General features: G+C 36.9%; 1 long non-coding RNA gene across 3 annotated transcripts in view; it reads right to left on the minus strand.

Moving 5' to 3' along the window:
• The window catches only part of LOC149206815 (uncharacterized), a 256541-nt gene extending 255104 nt beyond the window's left edge, over positions 1 to 1437 (minus strand). For all 3 annotated transcript variants that reach the window (XR_016252592.1, XR_016252591.1, XR_016252593.1), the window contains exon 1: positions 313 to 1437. This is a non-coding gene — a long non-coding RNA (uncharacterized LOC149206815). The remainder of the gene's footprint in view (positions 1 to 312) is intronic.
• Between the last annotated feature and the right edge of the window lie 24728 nt (positions 1438 to 26165).

Raw genomic sequence — 26165 nt, forward strand, 5'->3', positions numbered from 1 at the left:
AAATAATGGGAAATTCATATGAAAATGCTACTCTCATTAAAATTGTTATCGTGCTTTGTTCTAATTTTATCACAATTTCAGAGCAAAGGTTTGACACAAGCCTTAGCAATATGTCTGAGAGCTGCTGCAAAAGAGTGCCCGCTTGTTCACAAGAGTAATGCCACGTTAGCATGCATTTTAATACAACAGATATTCCTGAATCAAAATTTTGCATAACACGTTCGCACTTATATGACTGTAGAATCTTTTGAATCAAGCAACGAAGGAATATTCATTGATAAAGAAAAAGCTGGCGGTGAAGACCATGTTTACCTCTAAGCAATGGCTATTGCAAAACCAATTTCCTGTAGTACAACATGGGCATTGCACTGGAAATGAAGATAGTCGTGATCGACGATTGTGCCAACTGCAATTTTATGCCACATCGGCCAGCTCCGCTACAACTGCTTATCCTTGATTTTCTTCAAAGCACCATCAAGACTCCCATTGGTCATGAAATCATATTTTAATAGATGGGCATTGTGCTGTCGAATATAAGCTTGCAATACCGCAAGATTTATATGCCTGACTGTGCCTATAACCTACAACTCATCCTGAATCTGTCTCATGATAGAAGTACTCATCATTTCATGGGATTCCGCAGAAACAATCATTCCATTATCAAGTTTGGTCTTATAATCCCTTCCATTGGATCCGACCCTGGCAAGGTCTGCTTCATCTAGGCTACCCTCCTGCCCTAAATATGATAGCATCTTGGAATCGATCCTAGAATCAAATTGAAATGGACTCCTTTATCAGAAGCATCGTGTTGATATATATCACAGCAGCCATCATAACACATGCTACAACCCCAGCACCTGCAAAACCAGTAAGGCTGCCTAAGTCAATGCCCAGAACCAGCATTTTGGACTTACTTTTTACATTATATGCATTTGGAGGAAGGAGACGGGAACTGTGCTGATATTTATTTCTCCACAACAACATATGGTACCCCAAATTTCTCCTAAACCCGCCATTATGATTCAGTGACGAAATACCCAAGTGGTTATTGCCCATTTTTCTGGGCTGAAAGGAGCCCCGACCCTTAATCCAATAGATGCACGATACTCGCATCCATATATGCATATAGATCATTGCCCTAGGGCATAAAGCTCTAATTCTGATCATTTCTATTTTATTTCCACATCTTGAAATGAACAGAAAGTAGTTTTTAGGCTTCTTAAAACGAGTAATGTCAATGGCACCCTCCCTCGAAGCTTTGTGTCGACGTGGAAATCAAACCCCTCGGAGTCTCTCCATATGCATGAGACATCCACACCGGTTGAATGCTAGGGTTTACTGCTTGACAATCAACCCTCGATGCTTTGTGTCCTCCACTGTTGCTGCCAACCACCGGTCAATTCTCTGTAACATGCATTCTTTGTTTGCCGCACTGGAAATATCAAACTCTGGTGCCATTGCCAAAAGGTTTCCAAGACTTCGAGAAATTGCTTATTTATACAGAAACTTTGTAAGTTCAGTTTTCCGTGCTTTTGTGCTTTTCTTCCAAAAAAACATAGCGTGATTTTGTGCTTTATCATTGGCCCTATCTGAGCCAATTTAATCACTCGATCGTTGCGCCACTAACCCATTTTTCCCTTCGCTATTAGATATGTTTCGTTAATAATAATATCAACATGTTTTATTAATAATAATATTAACTAGTATTGGCCTCACATCTTTTAAAGGAAATGTGGTAAGACAATGGCATAAGAAACAATAAGATGAAAGAGAGGTCAAAATTTTATGCAATTTTGTTTTTTACACTTGTTTTTTTTATCATATGTTATGTTTAAGGGAGATTCCAACGAGGATATGTTCAAAGTGAAGGCAATGTTCAAAGTGAATGATTTATGAAAATGCTCTTCATTAAAATTCTGGAACCTTTATAAGTAAATGATTTAAATCAAACATTTCATAACAAAGTAATCTCATATCACCTTAATTCACAATGCAATGGATAATAGTTTTTGTTCATTAGAAATTAGTTTAATTTTATGAGGAAAGCTTAATAGAAAGACTTTAGTAGTAAGAGGAACATTAATAAACTCCCTCATCATTTGTTATATGATGTTGTTGATTTACCTACATGTTGCTTATTATCCTTATTTCACTTGTGTAAAATGTCCAAACTATAAAAGAATGGTATTATTTGTTGTCTCTTTGGACCATTGTATTTTATCTAACTCAATCATTTCATGTATTTGTATTTTATGTTTATAGGTTCCCGAATTACTCTTCCCTATCAGTATATCCACTCCTATCTGAGTGAATATCTCAGATTGTGTATGTGATTGACTGTCCCTAAATGCCATTCTAGGCACATTTGTCTTGGCACTAAAATATCTAATTTGAGTGTCAGTTGAAGAAGCCACAAACAATCCAGATGAATCATCTTCCTTGTTTCTAACTTCATCATTCATTCTACAAATTATTGTACTGTTATGGAAGTCAGCTACAACTTTATCAGTTGCAGAGGCCTTCCCATTTTTTGACTGAAATGGTACCCACTTCTGTGCAACCTATTGAGAGTTGTGATGTATCTCATTTTTTCTTTCACAATAGGCCTCGCTTTCCAAGGGGGAAGGTGGAAAAGGCCCTCATCAACAACCACCCGAATTTCAAGAGCTTGCCTAGAAGTTCTAGAAGTTCTAGTATGATTTTTTTGCAGCTTTGTCTGCAACATTTATTGGCCTACTGATTTAGACGTTCCTGGAATTATTTTTGTTTGTTACAATGAACTGCGAATCTTCACTGATGTCATAGAAGAACAATAATCTCATGCTTTCTTCATAACTACCTTCACATTTTTTGGGCTTCCTAATCGAAGCAGCACTTGTTTGGTCAAGTTTTGGTTAAAAAATAAATAAAAATAAAAATATATATCTCAAATAAATATGATAATGCACAAATCGTATGAGATAAAATTATCCACAAATCATATGAAATAAAATTAACTATAATTCAAATATAAAATAGATTAAATAACATTATAATTATAAATCCCAACCACTCAATTTATCATAACAAACAACATAATAACAGAACATTTTTAAAGCCAACATAATCATCATATGCACAACAAAGTCATGGAATTCAGAAATTGAGGGAAACTAAAAACCATAATTCATCACATCCACTCTTCTCCAAACTATGTGTGTGCAGTCCATGAACGAGATCAATTATCTTCTCCACTCACTTGAAACTCTCACTCCAAGCTATGGAGGAGTTGTTCCTGCGATCACTTGAAATTTTTATATTTTCATTTCAAAACCTTGGTAATCTCCTCGCACAAAACTTGTCAATCTTCACTTTGTTTTCGATTATTGTTAGGATGGTATGCTACTATTGCTTTCTTCAGAGCAACCTTCACAACTGAAAAATAGATGCTGACCTAACCACTATAACTTTGCAGACCAACTACTAGAGCTATAGTACACGATTTGGTGCCTCCAAAAGGGTTACAATAGGAATTTCTATGAGCAAAACAACCAAGTGAATGGTAAGACAAAGATGTTGCACACAACTGCCCCACTGGCACTCGATACATTAGATATTAAGCTATTGCAAACATATCAAACATGATGAAAAATAGAAACTAAAGCAATTGCATGATAAAGTTTGATATGAAATAATTATCGTTGAATTTTTGTTGTAAACTACATGAAATCCTATAGATTACCATTACATAGAGGAGCTACACCACTCCTCATCAACTCCTTGATCCTGAAATACATAATCAACAATAATGTGATGGACAGAATTTGAGTTAGAATTGACATAGAATAAGTGTTTCTACATGACATACATACTTGTCAAACATCAGTTTACATTGATGTGGTTGCTCACACTCAAAAAAGTCAAATAGTAAGTAGACATTTCCTGAGGTTGCATCAGAACCGCAAACATATTTTTCACAATATGTGCACAAATCTGAATTTGGGCCCAAATACTTTGATATAGTTGAATCATCTGTTATGGTAGGCTTTGGCCAATGTTATACAACAAATTGACCTCCTCATCAACTCAGAGGGGAAAGACAAGATAGTTGAAGCAAAGACCACAATCACAGGCCTTGATTCCACACTAACGCTGGCTGTGCACTAACAACCTGCTTTATAAAGCTTGTCTGCAAGCCTAAGGGTGCGTTAGTGACCCTACTAACTCAAGTTGCTAGTATGGGAATAACGTTAGTGAAACTTGGTGAAGTTCTAAGGGTCAAAGGAACGAATTGACTCATAAATATCTAGATATTTGTTCCTAAAATTACTCAAGAAAAGCAAGGAAACATCCAAATTCAACCTATTTGGAGGATTTCTAATCCGAAAGGAGGAGGCAAATGGGAAAGAGCTGAAAAGCATGGCAAGTTCATTGCTTTTGCCCTAGGGAACTCAAGGAGGAACTTGGCAACCCTAACTCAATTGCTACATAAGCAAAGCTAGGGCTATTGTGAAAAGGGTCAGAGCATTTGAAAGGATAGCATACTTGACTGTTGAGCATTGTCTCAAATCATAAGAAGTGAGCAAGAAGGGAGAGAGAGAGAGAGAGAGAAGCTGGAGGGGTAAAGGAAGGCTGATACAACAGATGGTTGTAATCACTCTTCCAACATTAATATAGAACTGCAGTTGTACTATCTACTCCGTGGTGTTGATACTATCATTCATTCAGTTGTTTGTTCAATACCTATTAGCATGAGTAGCTTAGTTATATGCAATTAGATGTTCTTTTATGTATTCATGTATTAGTTATCAGAGTTGTATGTTGTGATTATGCTTGTCTCTTCTATGTGCAGGACTTGATCTGGAGCCGGCTCAGGGGATTTCCACCTAGTTGCATTGTGCTCTCCAGCAAATCTACACGGAGGCTTGAGGTAATCTCCTTCTCCTACTTTGATAGTTAGTTATTGTTTATGAACATGCATGTAACTTTGTGATGGTTGCAGATAATCTTACAGTCTGCCGAAGGTCCCAGGAAGACCTTTGAGGGTATCTTCATTCTCCATAGACCGTGTATTTTATCATATAGCAGCCAAAGAGTTGATAGGCTTAGTGCCTTACTGGATAACTCCATGGTACCATTATGTCTATGTGATCTAAATGGGAAAGTTAGTGTTTGTTGTGCTAAATTCCAATTCAGAATTATAAACAAGTGCTTGAGGATTTATGAGTTAAATTGCAAGTTAACCATGAGTTTTTAGGTGTTTTTATATAAATTTCATGAGCAAATTAACATAAGTAAAACACTAAAAAACAACATATATCATACATAAACATCACCATAAACAGTAACACAACAACACATGATGGAGGAGTTCACCCTTCCTGGGCTACGTCTCCTTAGTCCAGCTTCCAATGGCTTGGCCCTCTTCAATTGTGCTTAAAGTGTGAATACATACATTTACAGTGCTCCAATGGCTATGAAACCTGTTCCAGTGGCTTCAGAAGACCCAAAAATGTATGTCTAACCTCTTCCTGCTCCTAAATTGGACAAAAATCTCAACAAGTTATGAGTTCCCCTAACTTGGTTGTTATTCGCTCTACAAACTCCCCAAAATCTGGCACCGATCCTACAATTTCGCCCCATATTATGTTAACAAAGTAGCAATTTAGCCAAAATCCGGAGGGAAATGCGGGCGCATTAAAATGGTCACCAAGGCTTAACGTCCAAAAAATGTGGTCATGTGGGGGGCCACGTGCCCAGTGCCAGGGCTAACCGTCTGCCCCAGCTGGCTGGGCCCACATTTCCTCTACCCGTGGTTTTGTTGACACGTCATATGGCCGGGCTTGACCCCTCTCCGTCTGGCCCTCAATCGCGGTAGTGTTCACATGAGAGCATTTAATGGGGGGATCGGGGCTAAGCCCTGGCCCCTTTCCCCAACACCTTTGTCGATTACAATTTAAAAGTGGTTTTTGTCATATGGTTAACAAGGACCATGGTTAGCCTGATTGGTTAGGGCGCGACATTGTTTGTTGAGAGGTCATGGTATCGATCCCTGCGGGGTCCAGTTCGGACTTGACCCAAAAATTTGGTGGCCCCCGTGCTACCACATGGTGGCCTCCTGTTGGGCCACATGGCAACATGTGATTGGCCAACATGCCACCAATAAAACACTGCGACCTCAGCGTCAATTTAACCAATAAAATCCTGCCAAGTGAAGTGACCCGGTTGGTCCACCAAACCAGTCAACCATGCCCAGTCAACAAGCCACATCATCCTGCCACGTTAGCAGTACAGACTGCTGACTGGGCTGTCACAATTTTGCCAAATTCGCATGTTTTGGAAAACGAATAGAACATGTTTATGGGAGCATGCGGAGTCTGTTTCGCGTGAAACGAGTTGCGCCAAATTCATAACGACGAGCACTACGCAGTTGTTCAAGTTCCACACTGATCCGACAAGTTTGAATTTTGAGCACCTGATCATAATTTATCCAATAATTCACATGGAAGTTACGATTTACTGATGAGTCTATTGAGAAGCTATATAGTTGCATGTCTGATAAAAAGGGTACATACTACAAAGTAGGCATGAAACAAATCTCTATCAATTTACAGCCTTGTTGAATGTTCCAGATCATGGGACTTTACTTCTAGACCATAGTTACTAGGTTCCTCATACCACTGCCAAATGCTTTTCAATGGAATCTTAGGGATCTAGCAATCATAGATTAAACTTGTATTCAATGAAGAATTATCAGAGTTGTAAGTTTGTTTATCAAGGAATTGCACAACAACAAGACACATGGCATTTAGAACCTTCTCAAACTTGGATATGGGGCTACCAATCATTGGTGTAACATGTTCTGAAATCATTTCATACTCATATGAAGAATCAATAGACTTTAAAAGGGAATGAGCCTTATTTTTTTATTCATCAAGCAAGTGTGAGTCATTCCCAATGCTCATGCAAGCAACATCAGAATCTAATCTAGTTTCTGAAACTACATGCTCTATACGGTCATTATTACTTGTATCAGTTTCCTTCAATGCATTAAGTGGATATTTGAATATCTCAGATTGTGTATGTGATTGACTGTCCCTAAATTCCATTCTAGATGCATTTATCTTGGAACTAAAATATATGATTTGAGTGTCAGTTGAATAAGCCTCTCAAAATCAAGATGAATTATGAAAAATATCTAATACAATGCTAAAAAATAGATGCTCACCTCGCCACTATAACTTTGCAGACCAATTGTTGGAGCCATAGTACACGAAGTGGTGCCTACAAAAGGGTTACAATAGGAATTTATATGAGAAAAACAACCAAGTGAATGGTAAGACAAAGATGTTGCACACAACTACCCCTCTGGCACTTGATACATTAGATGCTAGGCTACTGCAAACCTATCAAAGATGATGAAAAATAGAAACTAAAGAAATTGAATGATAAAGTTAGATATCAAAATAATTATCATTCATTTTTTGTTGCAAACTGCATGCAATCCTATAGATTACTATTCCATAGAGGAGCTACACCACTCCTGGTTAACTCCTTGATCCTGAAATACATAATCAACAATAATGTGATTGGCAAAATTCGAGTCAGAATCGACATAGAATAAGTGTTTCTACATGATATACATACTTGTCAAACATCAGTCTGCATTGATGTGGTTGCTCACACTCAAAAAATTCAAACAGTAAGTAGACATTTCCTGAGGTTGCATCACAACTGCAAACATATTTTTCACAATGTGTGCACAAATATGAATTTGGGCCCAAATACACTAATACAGTTGAATCATCTGCTATGGTAGGATTTGGCCAAAGAGTTGATAGGCTTAGTGCCTTATTGGATAACTCCATGGTACCATTATGTCTAAGTTATCCAATAATTCACATGGAAGTTACAATTTACTAATGAGGTTGTTGAGAAGCCATATAATTGCATCCCTGATAAAAAGGGTACAAAGTAGGCATGAAACAAATCTCTGTCAATTCCTAGCCTTGTTGAATGTTCCAGATCCTAGGCCTTTACTTCTAGACCATAGTTACCAGGTTCCTCATACCACTGCCAAATACTTTTCAATGGAATGTTAGGGATCTAGCAGTTACAGATTAAACTTTTATTTAATGAAGTACTATCAGAGTTGTAAGTTTGTTTATCAGGGACTTGCACAACAACAAGAGACATGGCATATAGAACCTTCTCAAACTTGGCTATGGGGCTACCAATCGCCTGTGCAATATGTTTTGAAATCATTTCATACTCATATGAAGAATCAATAGACTTTAAAATGGAATGAGCCTTCTTGTTTGATTCATCAAGCAAGCGTGAGTCATTCCCAATGCTCATGCAAGCAACATCAGAATCTAATCTAGTTTCTGAAACTGCATGCTCTATACGGTCACTATTACTTGTATCAGTTTCCTTCAATGCATTAAGTGGACATCTAAATATCTCAGATTGTGTATGTGATTGACTATCCCTAAATGCCATTCCAGACACATTTGTCTTGGCACTAAAATATCTAATTTGTGTGTCAGTTGAAGAAGCCTCACATAATCCAGATGAATTGTGAAAAATATCTAATACAATGCTGAAAAATAGATGTTGACCTTACCACTATAACTTTGCAGACCAACTATTGGAGCTAGAGTACACAAATTGGTGCCTCCAAAAGGGTTACAAAAGGAATTTCTATGAGAAAAATGACCAAGTGAATGGTAAGACAAAGATGTTGCACACAACTGCCCCTCTGGCACTTGATACATTAGATATTAAGCTACTGCAAACCTATCAAACATGATGAAAAATAGAAACTAAAGCAATTGCATGATAAAGTTAGATATCAAAATAATTATCCCTGAATTTTTGTTGTAAACTACATGCAATCCTATAGATTACTATTCCATAGAGGAGCTACACCACTCCTAGTTAACTCCTTGATCCTGAAATACATAATCAACAATAATGTGACTAGCGAAATTGGGGTCAGAATCGACATAGAATAAGTGTCTCTACATGATATACATACTTGTCAAACATCAGTCTGCATTGATGTGGTTGCTCACACTCAAAAAAGTCAAACAATAAGTATACATTTCCTGAGGTTGCATCACAACTCGAAACATATTTTTCACAATGTGTGCACAAATATGAATTTGGGCCCAAATACTCTGATACATTTGAATCATCTGCTATGGTAGGCTTTGGCCAAATAGTTGATAGGCTTAGTGCCTTGATGGATAACTCCATGGTACCATTATGTCTAAGTTATCCAATAATTCACATGGAAGTTACGATTTACTGATGAGGTTGTTGAGAAGCCATATAATTGCATCCCTGATAAAAAGGGTACAAAGTAGGCATGAAACAAATCTCTGTCAATTGGTAGCCTTGTTGAATGTTCCATACCTCGGGCCTTTACTTCTAGACTATAGTTACTAGGTTCCTCATAACACTGTCAAATACTTTTCAATGGAATGTTAGGGATATGGGAGTTATAGATTAAAGTTTTATTCAATGAAGTACTATCAAAGTTGTAAGTTTGTTTATCACGGACTTGCACAACAACAAGAGACATGGCATATAGAACCTTCTCAAACTTGGTTATGGGGCTACCAATCACCTGTGCAATATGTTTTGAAATCATTTCATACTCATATGAAGAATCAATAGACTTTAAAATGGAATGGGCCTTCTTGTTTGATTCATCAAGCAAGCATGAGTCATTCCCAATGCTCATGCAAGCAGCATCAAAATCTAATCTAGTTTCTGAAACTGCATGCTCTATACGGTCACTATTACTTGTATCAGTTTCCTTTAGTGCATTAAGTGGACATTTGAATATCTTAGATTGTGTATGTGATTGAATGTCCCTAAATGTCATTCCAGGCGCATTTGTCTTGGCACTAGAATCTCTAATTTGAGTGTAGTTGAAGAAGCCTCACACAATCCAGATGAATCATCTTCCTTGTTTCTAACTTCATCAATCATTCTACAAATAATTGTACCACTATGGGAGTTAGCTACAACTTTATCAGTTGCAGAGGCCTTCCCACTTTTTGACTGAAATAGTAACCATTTTTGTGCAACATGTTGAGAGTTGTGATGTATCTCATTTTTCCTTTCACAATAGGCCTCGCTTTCGAAGGGGTATGGTGGAAAAGGCCCTCATCAACAATCACCTGGATTTTTGGAGCTTACCTAGAAGTTCTAGTTTGATTTGTTTGTAGCTTTGTCTGCAACATTTCTTGGCCTACTGATTTAGATGTTCCTAGAATTATTTGTGTTTGTTCCAATGAATTGTGAATCTTCACTGATGTCACAGAAGAACAATAATCTTTTGCTTTCTTCAGAGCAACCTTCACATTTTATGGGCTTCCCAATCGAAGCAACACTTATTTGTTCGAGTTTTGGTAAAAGAAATGAAATAAATATGATAATGCACAAATCATATGAGATCAAATTATCCACAAATCATATGAAATAAAATTAACTATAATTCAAATATAAAATAGATGAAATAACATTATAATTATAAATCCCAACCACTCAATTTATCATAACAAACAATATAATAACATAATATTTTTAAAGCCAATACAATCATCATGTGCACGACAAAGTTTTGGAATCCAGAAGTAGATGGAAACTAAAAACCATAATTCATCACCTCCACTCTTCTCCAAACTATGTGTGTGCAGTCCATGAACAAGATAATTCATCTTCTCCACTCACTCCAAACTCTCACTCCAAGCTATGGAGGAGTTGTTCTGTGATCACTTGAAATTTTCATATTTGGCATTCAAAACCTTGGTAATCTCCTCACACAAAACTTTCCAATCCTCATTTTGTTGTTGATTACTGTCAGGATGGTATGCTACTATTACTTTCTTCAGAGCAACCTTCACATTTTTTGGGCTTCCCAATTGAAGCAACACCTGTTTGGTCACATCTGGATGAGGGCATTTTTCATATATATATTTCAGGAATGACTCTGCGCTTTTCTCGCCCTCCGACTTTACCGTGCTTATCTTTTCTTTCATTCTTTCTGCATTGCCTTTGCGGTTTTCTGCGTTTTCTCTTTTCTCCTACTCAACTACTCCCTTTTGGTGTTTTTTTACTGCTTAAGAAGAATATATGTACCACTCAGAACTTGCAATCCATGCAGACATGATGGCAAGTGAAAGGGGTAGGAATGGGCTTTCTTCTCCATCTTCAGAACAAAGGAATATTATTTCCCAAACCTGCTCAATGCAATAACCTCGTTCTCCAAATGCTTTTCTTTTGCAACATGAACGGAAAGCTTGAAATAGGATATAACTTCCCATATTATGTCCATATCACCACACATTGCCTTCTCCAGCAACTCTTCTCCTTGAATGCGCACCTAAATTGCTTCACAGTGTTTGGTAATTGAAAACCTTTGTTTTCAAATCCGCTACTTGTTTCACCACTTCCTTACCCATGGAAGCAACACCCACAAGTGTTTCAGCTCAATGAAGAGGTCCATACTAGTCATGCAACGAACCATGAGACGGGTGCAATGCCTACACCACCATCATTGGAAAGGAAGGGGTCGGGAAAAATTACTAGGAGGGGGTTATGATGGGGAGACTCCACAATGGTTAAGCAAGCAAGGGGCAACATCCCTTCTAGCCATTTTACCCTCTCTCAGGATTCACAGCAGTGTGGGTTGTTACTGTAATGAACTTACTACAAGAAGGCTATGATGAATCAGAGTATTCAAGATTAGTAGCTCAGTGAGACTGAGAAATGATTTTATGCTATGTTCATGAATTTCGGTAAAGATCCCAGCTGGTCGTATCCACACCTGTCACGAACAATTTATGAGCATGGTTGATCACGTCGATTTATTTTAAGCCCACATGACCAATAAGGTCTTCACCTAAAGCACTTTTTCCATTTTCCTTTTCTACATCCCCCACACCAGGAAAGTCTATCACGCATTATTAAGACATGTAATGACATTTTCTGGATAGTCAAGCATATTTTTTATCAGATTCCATAGTTCAGTAATTTTCACAGTTTAGAAGTTTGAAAGAAATAGATTCCACCTGACACAAATAAACTAACTAAAAGAAGCAACTCAGACCCAAAAACAGAATTTGTTGTCACCCAAGCTCGATTGGTGAGAAAGGCCTGAACACTATCTCTAACAAGGACTCTCATAGAAGAGCTATGATCGACATACTCAACATAATAATCACATTGTTGAGCTCCATTGTGGTGGTGATTATGGACACTCCTTGCCTACATAACAACACACAAAGGATCGTCGTCTGGCACCAGTGAGTCTTTCTTTGGCACGTACAGGGGATGTGATCCCTACACATAAGACACAACCCTTTCAAATTGCAGAACCCAAGATAGAATGAATTCAAGAACCATCGTTCTTGTACTGAAGCATGTGAAAGGAGATAAAATGGGAGCTCTTACAGTTTACACAAATTTTGGGTCAATTAAACAATTAACACAAATGAATTCAAAACAAGAAGGCTATGATGAATCAGAGTATTCAAGATTAGCAGCTCAGTGAGACTGAGAAATGATTTTATGCTATGTTCATGAATTTTGTTATGTGATGAACTTTGATTTGGTACCTATATTGATGAAATTTTTATGTGTTGAGAGTTATTTTTAGGAAATAGGTTGAGAAAGATTCTACTTGGTCATGATGAACTTTAAATTGAAAAGACAAAGAGTAGAGAAAGTGGATTTATTTTAATCTTACTTGGATAGCCTGGGAACCCGAGTCATGGTTGAGGCAGATACAAGATCATCACCAAATAACATATATCCCCCATCTCGTGCCCCTCTTGAAATACAGTGACCTATGCCTTACTTTGCCCATTGAGATGGAAGACTTGCCATACCACTTCCAAGACCTAAAACACCATCCATGTGTGCAGTGGGCGCTACAAAAGAGGCATTATTAAGACATGTAGTGACATTTTCTAGATAGTCAAGGATATCTGTTATTAGATTCCATAGTTTAGTAATTTTCACAGTTTAGAAGTTTGAAAGAAATAGATTCCACCGGACACAAATGAACTAACTAAAAGAAGCAATGCGTAGCCAAAAAAAGAATTTGTTGTCACCCAAGCTCGATTGGTGAGAAAGGCCTGAACACTATCTCTAACAAGGACTCCCTACACATAAGACACAACCCTCTCAAATTGCAGAACCCAAGATATAATGAATTCAAGAAATGATGTCTGTTCATTGATGACCCAAAAAGCTGAGAATGCAGGGAGCCAAATACATCCATCACAGTAAGTGCCTAAGACATATCCAAGAGAGATGCGAAAAGAAAACTATCAAAACATATTTGATTCAAGCATATATGTTTCCAGAAAAGCATTGATAAATAAAAAGGGAAAATGTGCAGAGAAAACCAAGCTAAAAGATGTGATACTTACATAATTAGTGGTTGATGCGACGAGGCGAGTGATGCCTTGGAGAGGCTTCCTTGGATAGGGTAATCGCAATACAAAACATGAACCAGAAGAATAAGAGGAGAATGGGGATTTTTCTCATTATTCCTCTTTTATTCTTCTTCTTGTCTCATAGAAGAAGAATTAGTCCCTGCAAGCTTACTCAAATGCATATTGAAATCAAAATTTTCTTCTAGGGTTCTATGAGTATATTCACCGCTGTAGGTTTGGGTGTTGACATCCCCAAATCTCAACACTAACAGAATCAGAAACACCTCTGCATTGTCTATCTGAAGCTCTTTCTGAGCATGGCCATTTCATGTCTTTGGCACCTCTCCTCACTCAAAACGACACCCACGCTTGACATATGCACAACTACTTTCTTTTTACTGCACTTCTTGCTAGAAGAGCGTACCCCCAATCTTACATGTGCTCTCGCTTTTGCAACAGAGGGTGAAGACCTTATCTGTAAAACAGAACAAAGAACAACCACATATTTAATTCACGCATATATGTTTCTGGAAAAGCATTGATAAAGAAAAAGGGAAAATGTGTAGAGAAAACCAAAGTAAAAGTTGTGAATACTTACATGATTACTGGCTCTGGCTGATGCGACGAGGTGAGTGAGGTCTTGGAGAGGCTTCCTCGGATGGGGTAATCGCAATACAGAACTGAATCGGAAGAATAAGAGGAGAATGGGGAATGTTCTCCTTATTCCTCTTATATTTTTCTTCCTCTTTCAGAGAAGAAGAATTAGTGCATGCAAGATAGGGCGAGGAAATTGTTCCTGAAACTTATTCATCCCTTAAACCCCTTTGATGCCTGTACGCCTTAGCAAATGAAGAATTCTTGAAACGACCTAGGTAACTGAATAAATAACAGTTTGGCTAAGATCGAATGGTTGATCACATTTTAATCGTCTAACAAGCCATTTGACAGTGGAGACCAGATCCACGTATCAGTAGAGGAGAGTTATTTTTAGAGGGAACACCTTACAACGCAAATATGTTTCATTATTATTATATTTACTATTATCTAATTTTAATTTCACGACCAAACTATACACCAAATTGGTGTATGGGACCTCTATGACAAGGGATCCACCTCCACGCAGTAATTTGACTGCTAAGTCTATAAATGCATACATACTCTACCTCCTTGTTTTGAACTTGTGAGCTCTTAAGAGGAAACACATGCTCTTAACCATTCGTTGAAAAAATAAATATGTTTCTATAAATGGGCGGGTTAAATATATTTCTCATTTGTGTACATATTTTTCCTTTGCTATAAAATATGTTTCTATGGAAAAAATACATTTCTATAAATTGGATTTTTCATTTGTGTGAACATATTTATTAAAAAAATATTGTCAATTTAATGTGAAAAAATTAAATGTATAAAATATACATGTTAGGGATTGGTATTATTTATTGATGGCAAAATAAAAAATAAAAAATAGTAATTCTTTTAGTTGTAATTATATTTTATTTTTAAACCATGGTAATTATGGATAAAGGAGTTTTATTAATTAATGTTTAAAAGGAAGTTGGAGACATCCTATCATTATAATCATCATATCCATGTGTTATATATACCCCAACAACTCTTATACTAAGTTTAAAGGCATGTCGTATGGACATATAGTTAGGACAATGCCTCGTAACTTAACTTTTAAGTTTTGTTAATTTTTGGTCATGTATTTCATTGTTTAAATAAATATCATTAGATGTCATTAGGTATTTTTCCCTAAATTGTTTGAAAGAGAGATCTAGATTGATCTTCACGAATATATGTAACAGGACGTGTGGAAGCCACCTTTTCTATTCTTTGTTCTATCTTATGCTTGTAATCCTTTTATACTTTGTCACATATCTTATTACTATTGTTCCAAAATAGACTCGGTTGCAATTCAAAAACATGACAAGGCAAGCAATGTTACTCCATGATAAATTGATGCTCTAAAAAAATCCATTACTTTTTCTACACAAAATTCAAAGTTGTGTGACTCAATAAGAGTTATGCCACTATTATCCTTTTATTTCCTATGTTGCTATTATTCATTTATTTCTAATTGGTGTCCAAAAAAATATAATAAGGAATAAATGAAGTGTGAATTATGGTCTAAATCTATAAATTTAAGGGGTCAACTTTCACTCCTAACAAATGTCTCTAGGTCTTGGACCATTGGCATGTTTTCTTTCATGTAAGGAAGACAAGCTCTTAGTCAAGCAAAAGCTATTTTAGACCATACTCCAAGACCAATTTCACTACTTACAAATAGAAGAAAAGAATTTAATTCATAAGAGAAATATTACTTAATTAATTATTACTTTATTGCACACAATCAATATGAATGTCCTTAAAAGTGTGTTGTTGTTCCATGATGGTCACTGCAAATAAATTACTTGGTGTTTCTAACATGCTACCTAATTTCTTAATAAAATAAGTAGAATTACCCATCAATTTGTATTAGTCATGATAAGATATACTTGATTTATGTTATCTTTATTGTTCATCCCTTTGCATAGATTAGATAATGAAGTATTTGTTTTTGTTTCCAATCCTCACTCCATAATGGTTTACAATGTATGTTATTTTAGTCTCAACCGTCAACTTGTTTACATGTATGCATAGATAATGTAATAGTTTCTTTAAGACAGAATGAAAGCAAAGTAGGTCAAGCAGTGGTAGCTTAATCACGTGATCGTTGTGCCACTAACTTTTACCCTTTTTTCCTTTGCTATCAAATATGTTTCTATAAATACGTTGAAAAAAAATATGTTTCTATAAATTTGCAGGGTTAAATATATTTCTCATTTGTGTGTGAACATGTTTTTTTTTATCTATTAATGTTTTTGTCATTTTAACACGAAAAAAAAAGCGAAAAAAAAAAAAATAAAAAATAAAAAATATATATATATATATATATAATATACATAATTAGGGATTGGTGTTATTTATTGATGACATAAGTAAAAATAAGAAAGGTAATTTTTATTTCATTCTAATAGTATTTTATTTTTAAACCATGGTAATTATGGATTAAAAAAGTTTTATTAATCTATGTTTGAAAGCAAGTTGGAGGCATCCTAACATTATAACTTTCATATCCATGTGTTTTATATATCCCAACAACTCTTATACTAAGCTTAAAGCTCTGTCTCATGGGAGTATAGTTAGGACAATGCATTGTAACTTTACTTTTAAGTTTTGTTAATTTTTGGTCATGTATTTCATTGTTTAAATAAATATCAGCAAATGTCATTGGGTGCTTTTCTCTTAATTGTTTGGAAGAGAGATTGAGATTGATCTTCTAAAAAAGCCATTACTTTTTCTACATAAAGTCCAAAACTTGTGTGAGTCAATAAGAGTTATGCCACTATCATCCATTCATTTCCTATGGTGTTATCATTCATTTATTTCCAATTGGTGTCCAAACAAATATAATAAGGAGTAAATATGATGTGAATTATGGTCTCAATCTATAACTTTAAGGGGCTAGCTTTCACTCCTAACAAATGTCTCTAGGCCTAAGACCATTGACATATTTTCTTACATCCAAGGAAGACAAGCTCTTAGTCAAGAAAAAGTTATTTTATGTTATACTGGAAGACTAATTTCACTACTTGTAATTAGAAGAAAATAATTTAATTCATAAGAGAAATAATAATAAAAACATAAATTATTACCTTATTGCACACAAACAATGTGAATGTCCTTGAAAGCACATTGTTGTTCCATGATGGTCACTACAAAGAAATTGTTTGATGTTTCACCATGTTACCTAATTATTTAATAAAATAAGTAGAAGAAAGTAATAAATTTGTGGTCTAAAATGAGCCCTCTAATTTTGAAATCCCAAGCGAGCACAAACTGAGCTCATCCCCTTGTTGTGAGCCTATCAGCGACCATGGCTGTTGCGGGGGGTTCCCCCCGCCCCCCCTCCTCCCCAAAATGATGAGAATGTTGTGCTTCAAGCTTTGGTTTCAATTATTGAAAAATGACCCAGAAAAATATAATTGAATGCAAAGTTTGTAAAGAAATTTGTAGACATCCCTTTAGTATAGTTTCCTTTGGGAGCAAGCAGAACCTTTGTCACCTTCTCGAAGCGTGCCCTCATAGGGAAGTTCACTTGGATGTGGCCATCCCAAAATCAATGGAGGTATGGATTGAAAAATCTTAGAGGTCAATCATGGCTAGTAATGGTTTTTTTGCCTTCCTGTTTGAAAACAAAGAAGACAGAGACATTATATTCATAAACAAACCTTACTTCTTTGGAAATAGGGGGATGTATCTCAATAAATGGACATGGAATTTAATCCAGATGAAGACACCCCAACCACTATCCCTGTATGGGTAAAACTTCCCAGACTCCCCTTATCCTGTTGGAGTGATGAATGCCTGAGGGCAATAGGCAACGAAGTTGGAAAATATATTGACCGAGCAGAACCAAAAGGATCACAATTTGCATGCGTAAAATATGCGTGGAGGTTGACCTTGAAAAAGGCATGTCATCATATATCAACTTAACTCTAGGGGATTGGATCCATTGTCAGTCGTTGGATTACGAACATATCCCTTTCAAATGCCGATACTTCCATGAGTATGGGCACTTTGCAAGGGATTGTAAAAAGGCTCCTTCTAAAAATGCGTCGGATGAGTAAGTGGATCAATGGCACACTCAAAAAAAGGAGGAAACAAGAACAAAGCAAGGACCAACATAGAGCAAAGTAGTAAGGGAAAGAGTGGGACAATAATGTCTGAACACTTCTTTGAAATACTTTAGAATCATGAAGGGAATGAGGGCATAGAACCTGAAACAAATGGGCAAGAACCCGAACCAGATGAGAACCAAGGAAATGAGGTGGGGGAAGAGGAGAACAAAAATAATCAAATTGAAGAGGAAGAAACTTCTCAAGACCCTATTCAAGATTTGGACATGCTACAAGATAGAGCAGAAGTCGAATCCAACATTCCAGTAGGGGTCTCAACTCGAACTAAAACTCAATCGTTGAGTTGGGTTGATGAAGGAAGCAATCTTGAAACAGAAAGCAATAAAAAAAAGCACCAGGGAAGACTGCCAAAGAAAATAGTGAGAGAAAGGGAGGCTGAGCAAAATAAAAATCTTGGGAATCAATCTGTGATCCGGAAATCCTCAAGGAAAAAACAACGAAAGGTGTAGAAGGGAAAAAAGAAGGTGGAGTGTCTCTCAAAACTCCCTCTTTGAAATGATAGTTTTATCTTGGAATTTAAGGGGAATGGGAGGCCCCCAAAAACTCCTTGCTCTAAAAATGATGATTGGAAAGGAAAAGCCTTTGGTTGTGTTGTTGTAGGAGACAAAACTTAAGGCTGTAATATTAATTGAATCCATAATTTTCTTTTGGAAAAATAGGTATGGAATTGCTCTTGATTCAAAGGGTGCATCAGGAGGATTGGGATTATTCTAAGATAACACAAAATTTAAAATGGTGGACAGTCTTAGCTCACAACAATGGATCACAACTTTGCTAGAGGAAAAAAATGGTGGAGAGAGAGCTCTTGTGATATGTGTCTACAAGCTTGTTATATATGGGGAAATTTTGGAATTATGGAACTCCCTAGGAAGAATAAGGAAGAATTTAGGGCCTGAAAACTATGTGCTAGGAGGAGATTTATGTTAGGTCCCTATATTAATAGTGTAGCACCTTATTATTATTAGTGCAACCCCCTTATTGTATTGCCATGCCCATGTAGTCCCCATATTGTTATTATTGTGGCCCATAAGAGCCCACTATTGTTATTGTTGTGCCCTTACATTATTATTGTTATGTCGGCTCTGATTATATTATGACCCCTTAGACTCCTATATAAAGAAAGGAGGTCTTGTCATTTGTATTATCCAAGAATTGTTCATTTGTGTAATGTAAAGGAAGTTCCCCCCTCGTAGAGGCTTATTTTGAAGGCATTGATCTCTCTTTTCTTCTATTTTGTGAGATGGTTTCATAACATTTGGTATCAAAGCTTTGGATTCTAGGGTTTCGCTGCTCCAAACAGGTCATTGTGGCATTTTCGCTATAATTTTTTTTTCCTATGCCGTTTCAGATGTGAAAAAAAACCCATTTGAGCAGAAATATTCCCGAACCTCGAGTCCAAATTTCAGATCTTGTTTTGCTATATTTTTGGAGATATGACCTAAGTGAGTTAGGGTTCTTGAAAGATCTAGAATTCCATCTCAAACAGGTCATCATGACATTTTCACTATAATTTATTCTCTCCAAAGGTTTAGACTCTGAAATTAAAACCCATTTTAGCTGAAATCTTGGTGAAGCTCAAACCCTAATTTCAGATCCTGTTTCACTATATTGTCGGAGATACAGTCCAAGACATTTAGGGTTTCTGCAAGCTCCCGAATTACATCCCAAACAAGTGACCTTCGGGAAAATCGTCCTAACTCTTGCTCGGAGCATCTGATTCAAATTTCATAAAAATTGATAGAAGGAAGACAGACTGGAGTTTGTTGGGTATCATTTTCAGAACCTAAGGTCGAAACAAGGACACGTGGCACGTCGTACAAGTTCGCTCTCTTGAATCAATGTATAATTAGGATATCGCGGGAGATTGGGCATAACTCTTTCTTTGGGAATCCAATTGTGATCAAACTTGCGGGGTTAGCAAGAGGACTCAGAGGGCTATCACAAGCCAAAATTGCAGAACTTAAAGATCCGAAATTACAGAGTTATAATTGTTTCAAGATCGATATCCTAAAATCAAGAAAAAACGATATAAGGAAGTTTGATGGCAAGAATCTAGTAAATTGGATACTACAAATGGAGCAATATTTTGATTTACATGAGGTGCAACTGTTACAAAAGGTACATATTTCATATTTATATTTAGAATCGAATCAATTTTTATGGTATAAAGGGCTTTGTTCTCGTAAACCACTTGTCACGTGGTCAATTTTCGCGGAGGAAATGATAGCACATTATGAGGATGCAAAGAGCAACACCTTCTTTAGCCAATTGATAAATATCAAACAAAAGGGTTCAATGGCAGAGCACATTGAGAACTTCCAAAAATTGAATATAAGGGTAAATGATATTCCAGAGAAGCATAATATTGATGTCTTCATAGGGACTTTAAAGGATAACATTCAACATGAGGTTCATCTTTGGGAACCTGATTCATTGGAGAAGGCATTCAGGTTGGAAAGAAAAAATGAAAGCAAAATTATGGAAACAAGAAATCCTACCACTCACAATTATAAATATGGAAGTGTTTTTGCTCCTAGCCTTCCACAACCTACAAGGTTGACACCACAACAATTGGAAGAAAAAGGAGAAAATGGGCTTTGTTACAGTTGTGATAGAAAATACACTAAAGGTCATAAGTGTGCTGAGAATAAATTATTTTACATTGATTGTGAAGAGGAGGAAGAAAAGGATCAAGAAACATCAAAAGAAGAGGATATACACCGGGAACCAACCCTAGAGAAAGAAGAAATGAATCCGACCATATCTTGTACTGCATTGGCAGGAATTACCACTCCTCAAACTCTCAAGATAGAAGGACATATAAAGAATAAGAAGGTTCAAGCAGTGAAATATCAAGAAGAAAAGGATCAATAAATGTCAAAAGAAAAGGATACTCACTAGGAACCAACCCCAGAGAAAGAAGAAATGAATCTGACCATGTCTTGTAATGCATTGGCAGGAATTACCACTCCTCAAACTCTCAAGATAGAAGGACATATCAAGAAGAAAAAGGTTCAAGCAGTGAAAGATCACATCAAACATCAACAACAAGTTCTCCAACTTTTAAAGGATAGCCTCACTTTGGCGCAGAATCAAATGAAATAATAGGAAGATCAATATCACAACGAAAGAAGTTTTGATGTAGGTTACTGGGTATTTCTTCGACTACAACCATACAAACAAATGTCCCTCAAGCATGATAAGAAGGATAATAAATTATCACCAAAGTATTATGGTCCATATAAGGCGTTAAAAAAGATTGGTACTATGGAATACCAATTGGAGCTTCCTGCATCTTCCCGAGTGCACCCAATTTTCCATGTTTCATGCTTAAAGAAGGTTATAGGTGAGAAGGTCCCAGTTCAAACAATATTGCCAGAACTTGACGAGGAAGGAAAAATCATATTGGAACCCGAAGAAGTCACAAAAACAAGAAATCGACAGCTACGGAATCGATCAATTTTAGACTATCTCATCAAGTGGAAGAACTTACCTGCTAAAGATTCCTTGAGGGAGGATGAGAATTTTATACATAAGCATCAAGAACCACTCAAGCGTTGAGGACAACACTTTTTGAAGGAGAGGGGCATGTTAGGTCCCTATACTAATAGTGTAGCCCCTTATTATTATGGGTGCAACCCCCTTATTGTATTGTTGTGGCCATGTGGTCCCCATATTGTTATTATTGTGCCCTATAGAAGCCCACTATTGTTATTGTTGTGCCCTTACATTATTATTGTTATGTCGGCTCTGATTATATTATGACCCCTTAGACTCCTATATATAGAAAGGAGGTATTGTCATTTGTATTATCCAAGAATTGTTCATTTGTGTAATGTAAAGGATGTTTCCCCCTCGAAGAGGCTTATTTTGAAGGCATTGATCTCTCTTTTATTTTATTTTGTGAGTTGGTTTCATAACAATTTCAACATAGTTTTAAAGGTCACCGAGAAAAGAGGAGGATTCCCTGTTTGGGATCCTTTTCGAGAGTGGATGGAAGATTTAATGTTAGAGTGGGCTTAGTGGATTTTCCACCAAAGACCAAAAAGTTTACTTGGTCAAACAAACACAACAGAAATAGTCACATTGTTGCTCGTCTTGATCAGTTCTTGATCCATAGTTGCTGGTTGGACAAAGGTATGGAGTGCAACACTTCTATTCTAGCTCAAGGAGAGTCGGACCATAAACCAATTGGGATAAATTTATCCCTTGTCGAGAATCTGGGACCAATACCTTTCAAATTTAACCCGGCTTGGCTGAAAGAAGAAGGGGTTTTGGAGTTGATCACTCAAGCCTGGAAAAAGGTCGATCTTTGGTTCGCCCTCTTATGTTTGGGAAAACAAATTGAAGGTTGTAAAAAAGGAGTTAAGAAATTGGTTAAAGATAAAATATCAACCTCTAGGGTGGAAGAGATAGGAGTTGCAAAAGAGACTAGAAGCTCATCAACGGCAAATGGAAAAAGAGGAGGTAACTCCGAACCATTTAGAAGTAGAAGCGAACTTTACAAAAGAAATATTTGTTGGAGGTAGAAAGGAAGAACAACTATGGAGGTTGAAATATTGAAGTCTCTAGCTAAAGGAGGGAGATAAAAACACAACTTATTACCACAAAATGGCAAAATTTAGAAAAGCTCAGAACAAGGTCAAAGAAATTACCTCGGAAGGAAAAGAATTTATTTTTTCCATGGAGGGTATCAAGCAAGAGGCTTATAGCCACTTTTGTAGCCTATATCAGGAAGGAGGAGGTTTGGATGAGGAGAAGGTTGTTGGATTTTTGAATCCAATTGAAGCATCCCTTTTGATGGAGGATAACCATTAGATGGTAAGAGAGGTAAGTGAATAAGAGTTGGCTAAGGCGATTTGGGGTCTAGCTACAGATAAAGCGCATGGTCCCAATGGTTTTTAAATATGCTTCTACAGGGCAATGTGGAGCATGATTAAAAAGGATCTTCTCCACATGGTTAATAACTCCATATCAAAGGAAATATTGGGAGGGGGAACAAACTCCTCCTTCCTCGCCTTCATCCCAAAAGAATCTAATCCCGTAAAATTTTCTAGATATTTTCCTATTTCTTTATGCAACCCTTCATATAAAATAATCTCGTAAATTATTGCATCGAGGCTCAAAAAATTTATTCCCTCTTTGATCTCTGAAAACCAAGGGGGATTCATGGAGAAGATACAGATAATAGACAACATAATTTTCGTGTAGGAGGCTATCCATTCCAACAAATAATTTGGAGAAGTATGTATGGTAATATACCTAGACACGACGAATGCCTTCGACAGAGTGAGGCACATCTTCCTATCCAAAATTGTGAGGAAAGTGGGCTTCAATGAGAAGGTAATTTGTAGGATTGCAACCTGTATAAGCTCCCCCTGGATAGCCCCGTTGGTGAATGGAAGACCTGTAGGATTTTTCAAAGAAACGAGAGGATTGAGGCAAGGTTTCCCCATGTCTCCCTTATTTTATCATCTGGGTAGAACCTTTTAGCCAAAATTTCGAAAAGGCCAAGTTGGAAGGAAAATTAGTTAGGTTATGCATTGCTCATAATGTCAAAAATGTAACCCACTCTCTCTTTGTAGACGACATCTTGTTATTGGGAGGGGCCTCTAAAATTGTTGCAGGTCGATTCCAAAAGATAATGTGTAGTTATCATGAGTCATTTAGAGGAAGTTTAACAAGGAGAAGTGCCACATCTATGGCTGGAATAGTAGTGAATAACTTTTGACCGAAATCAAAAGGGATCTTTCCTTCGCAATCTGCAATGAATGGAAATCATTTAAATATCTTGGACTTTCAACATCCATAGGAGCAACTCACAGTGATGATTGGGACATTGTGATCCAGAAAATATAAATAAAAATAAATAAATTCGGGAACACAATGGATTAACATTGCTGGGAAAGTTTTCATCATTAAATCAATGTTTTTTGCCTTTCCTTTCTATTATGGTATGGAACTTTTAGCCCCTAAAGGGGTTCCATCCAAAGTTCAGGGGCTTTTCAGAAAGCGTTTGTGGAAAGGAGGCAAGTCCAATGAAAATAGATTCCATCTTGTCAATTGGAAAACAGTCAGACTTCCCATCCTCTGTGGGGGATTAGGTGTCAAGGACCCCAAATTAATGAACATAACAATGGGTGCCAATATAGTTTGGAGGTTGATCTCTCATACCTCTGAATGGTGGAAGCCATCCCTCCTCATAAAGTACTTTCACAAAAGTTGACTCCTGAGACCTGAAAATGAAAATTGGAACGAGAAGGGATCAAATATTTGGAAGCTCTGCAAGGGAGTTGCCCCTTGATTCTTGACCATCTAGGATGGAAAGCTGGAAATGGGAAAATGATTCAGTTATGGAAGGATCATTCTCATATGAAAGAGATTTTGAATGAAAACCCCAAAATGTATGAATTAGCATAATGGATGAAAGCCCATCAGTTAGTTTATATTGTCGACCTTTCATCCTGGGATGATAATGGCCATTGGAGAGGCTAGATCTGTCCAGTTGTTCCAGAACATTTATTGACTGAATGGAGTTTGATGATTCATGCTCTAAAAGGGTGCGCTCCTATCAGCACAAAACTGGTAGATGAAAGAGTTTGGACAACCACCAATAATCTCTCATACTCAATTAAAAGAGGATATGAAGTGCTGCTTCACAATCATGGGAATCTGTCTTATGTGGGAATGTGGAAATCTATCTGGAACATTGATGGATTTCCCAAGGTAAACATTTTCTATTGGGAGCTTATTCTGGGGAAAATCCTCACAATAGAAAATTTAAAGAAAAGAAAAATTCAAGGATCATCTAGATGCATCTTGTGTAAAGAGAAGGAAGAGACAATTGATCATCTATTCAAGAACTGTAATTACGCTCATTCTGTTTGGAAGGAAATTTTCAGCAAAGTAATTGAGATGGACATTTTCCCTACGTCTTGGGAAGCGATGTATACAACTTGGATTCAAAAAATCCCGTGGAAGTGCTCAAAAGAAGCAACAGTCACTCGGTATTGGAGCGTCCTCCCCAAAGATATCTGATGGCTAATCTGGATAGCTTGTAACTAGGAAATTTTCCAGAATAAAGATGTTAAATCCAGTGTCACAGCTGCCAAGTCAAAGCAGTTAGCAGCAGAGGCAATAACAGTTAAGGGATTTGATCCAGTTGATCTCTTAATCATTCTGGAACCAAAAAGGAAATGGCACAACTTAGATCTCCTTCCCCCTCAAGCCGGTCATTGTTTGAAGCCTATTTTCAGTCCTAACTGGAGGCTTCATATGGATGATCTTGAATTAAAAATTGGAGGAAGGGAAAACGTAGCTCCTCCCTGTTTTTTGATGGGGCATCGAAAGGAAATCCGGGACATGCAGGAGGAGGTGGGGTGCTTATCAATCCCAACGAAGATGAAGAAATAAAATATGCATGGGGTTTGGGGTCTCTACAAATAATTAAGCAAATTTTTTTAGCTCTCTTCCAAGGCCTGAGATTGGCCAGGGAAAAAAAATAAAAAAAATTATAGTCATAGGCGACTCTCTCTTGGTTATTCAACAATTGAACAAGGCAAAGTTTTGCATGGAGACTCTCTGCAATGCCGAATCATCCATCAGTTGGAAACATTTGAAGAAATTGAACTATTTCATGTTCCAAGAGCACAAAACAAAAAAGCAGATGAAATGGCTAATTTTGGCGCAACGCTGCCCCAAGGAAACCTGTTGATCAATTGGGAATCAATGGGAAATCACCCCATTCCTTGATTATTGAAGAAATTGGTCTCCTCCTGGTGGATTCAATGCGAGAAAATATGGAATCTCTCATGCCTTCAGTAGAGAATTCAGCTAATATGACAACAGGGGACTTCTCTTGGACTCCCTTAGAGGATTTTACCTTGTTGTCAATGATCTATTGGTGGATACAGAGTGTGGCGCAACAGAGAAGGTGGATAAGTGCCCAAAAAAGAATAAAGCAACAAATTTAGCCGCATTCCATCTT

This window comes from Pinus tabuliformis, chromosome 1_2, assembly GCF_031772625.1.
Source record: "Pinus tabuliformis cultivar Carrire ecotype Pingquan chromosome 1_2, CPIR1, whole genome shotgun sequence".
Taxonomy (NCBI): Eukaryota; Viridiplantae; Streptophyta; class Pinopsida; order Pinales; family Pinaceae; genus Pinus; species Pinus tabuliformis.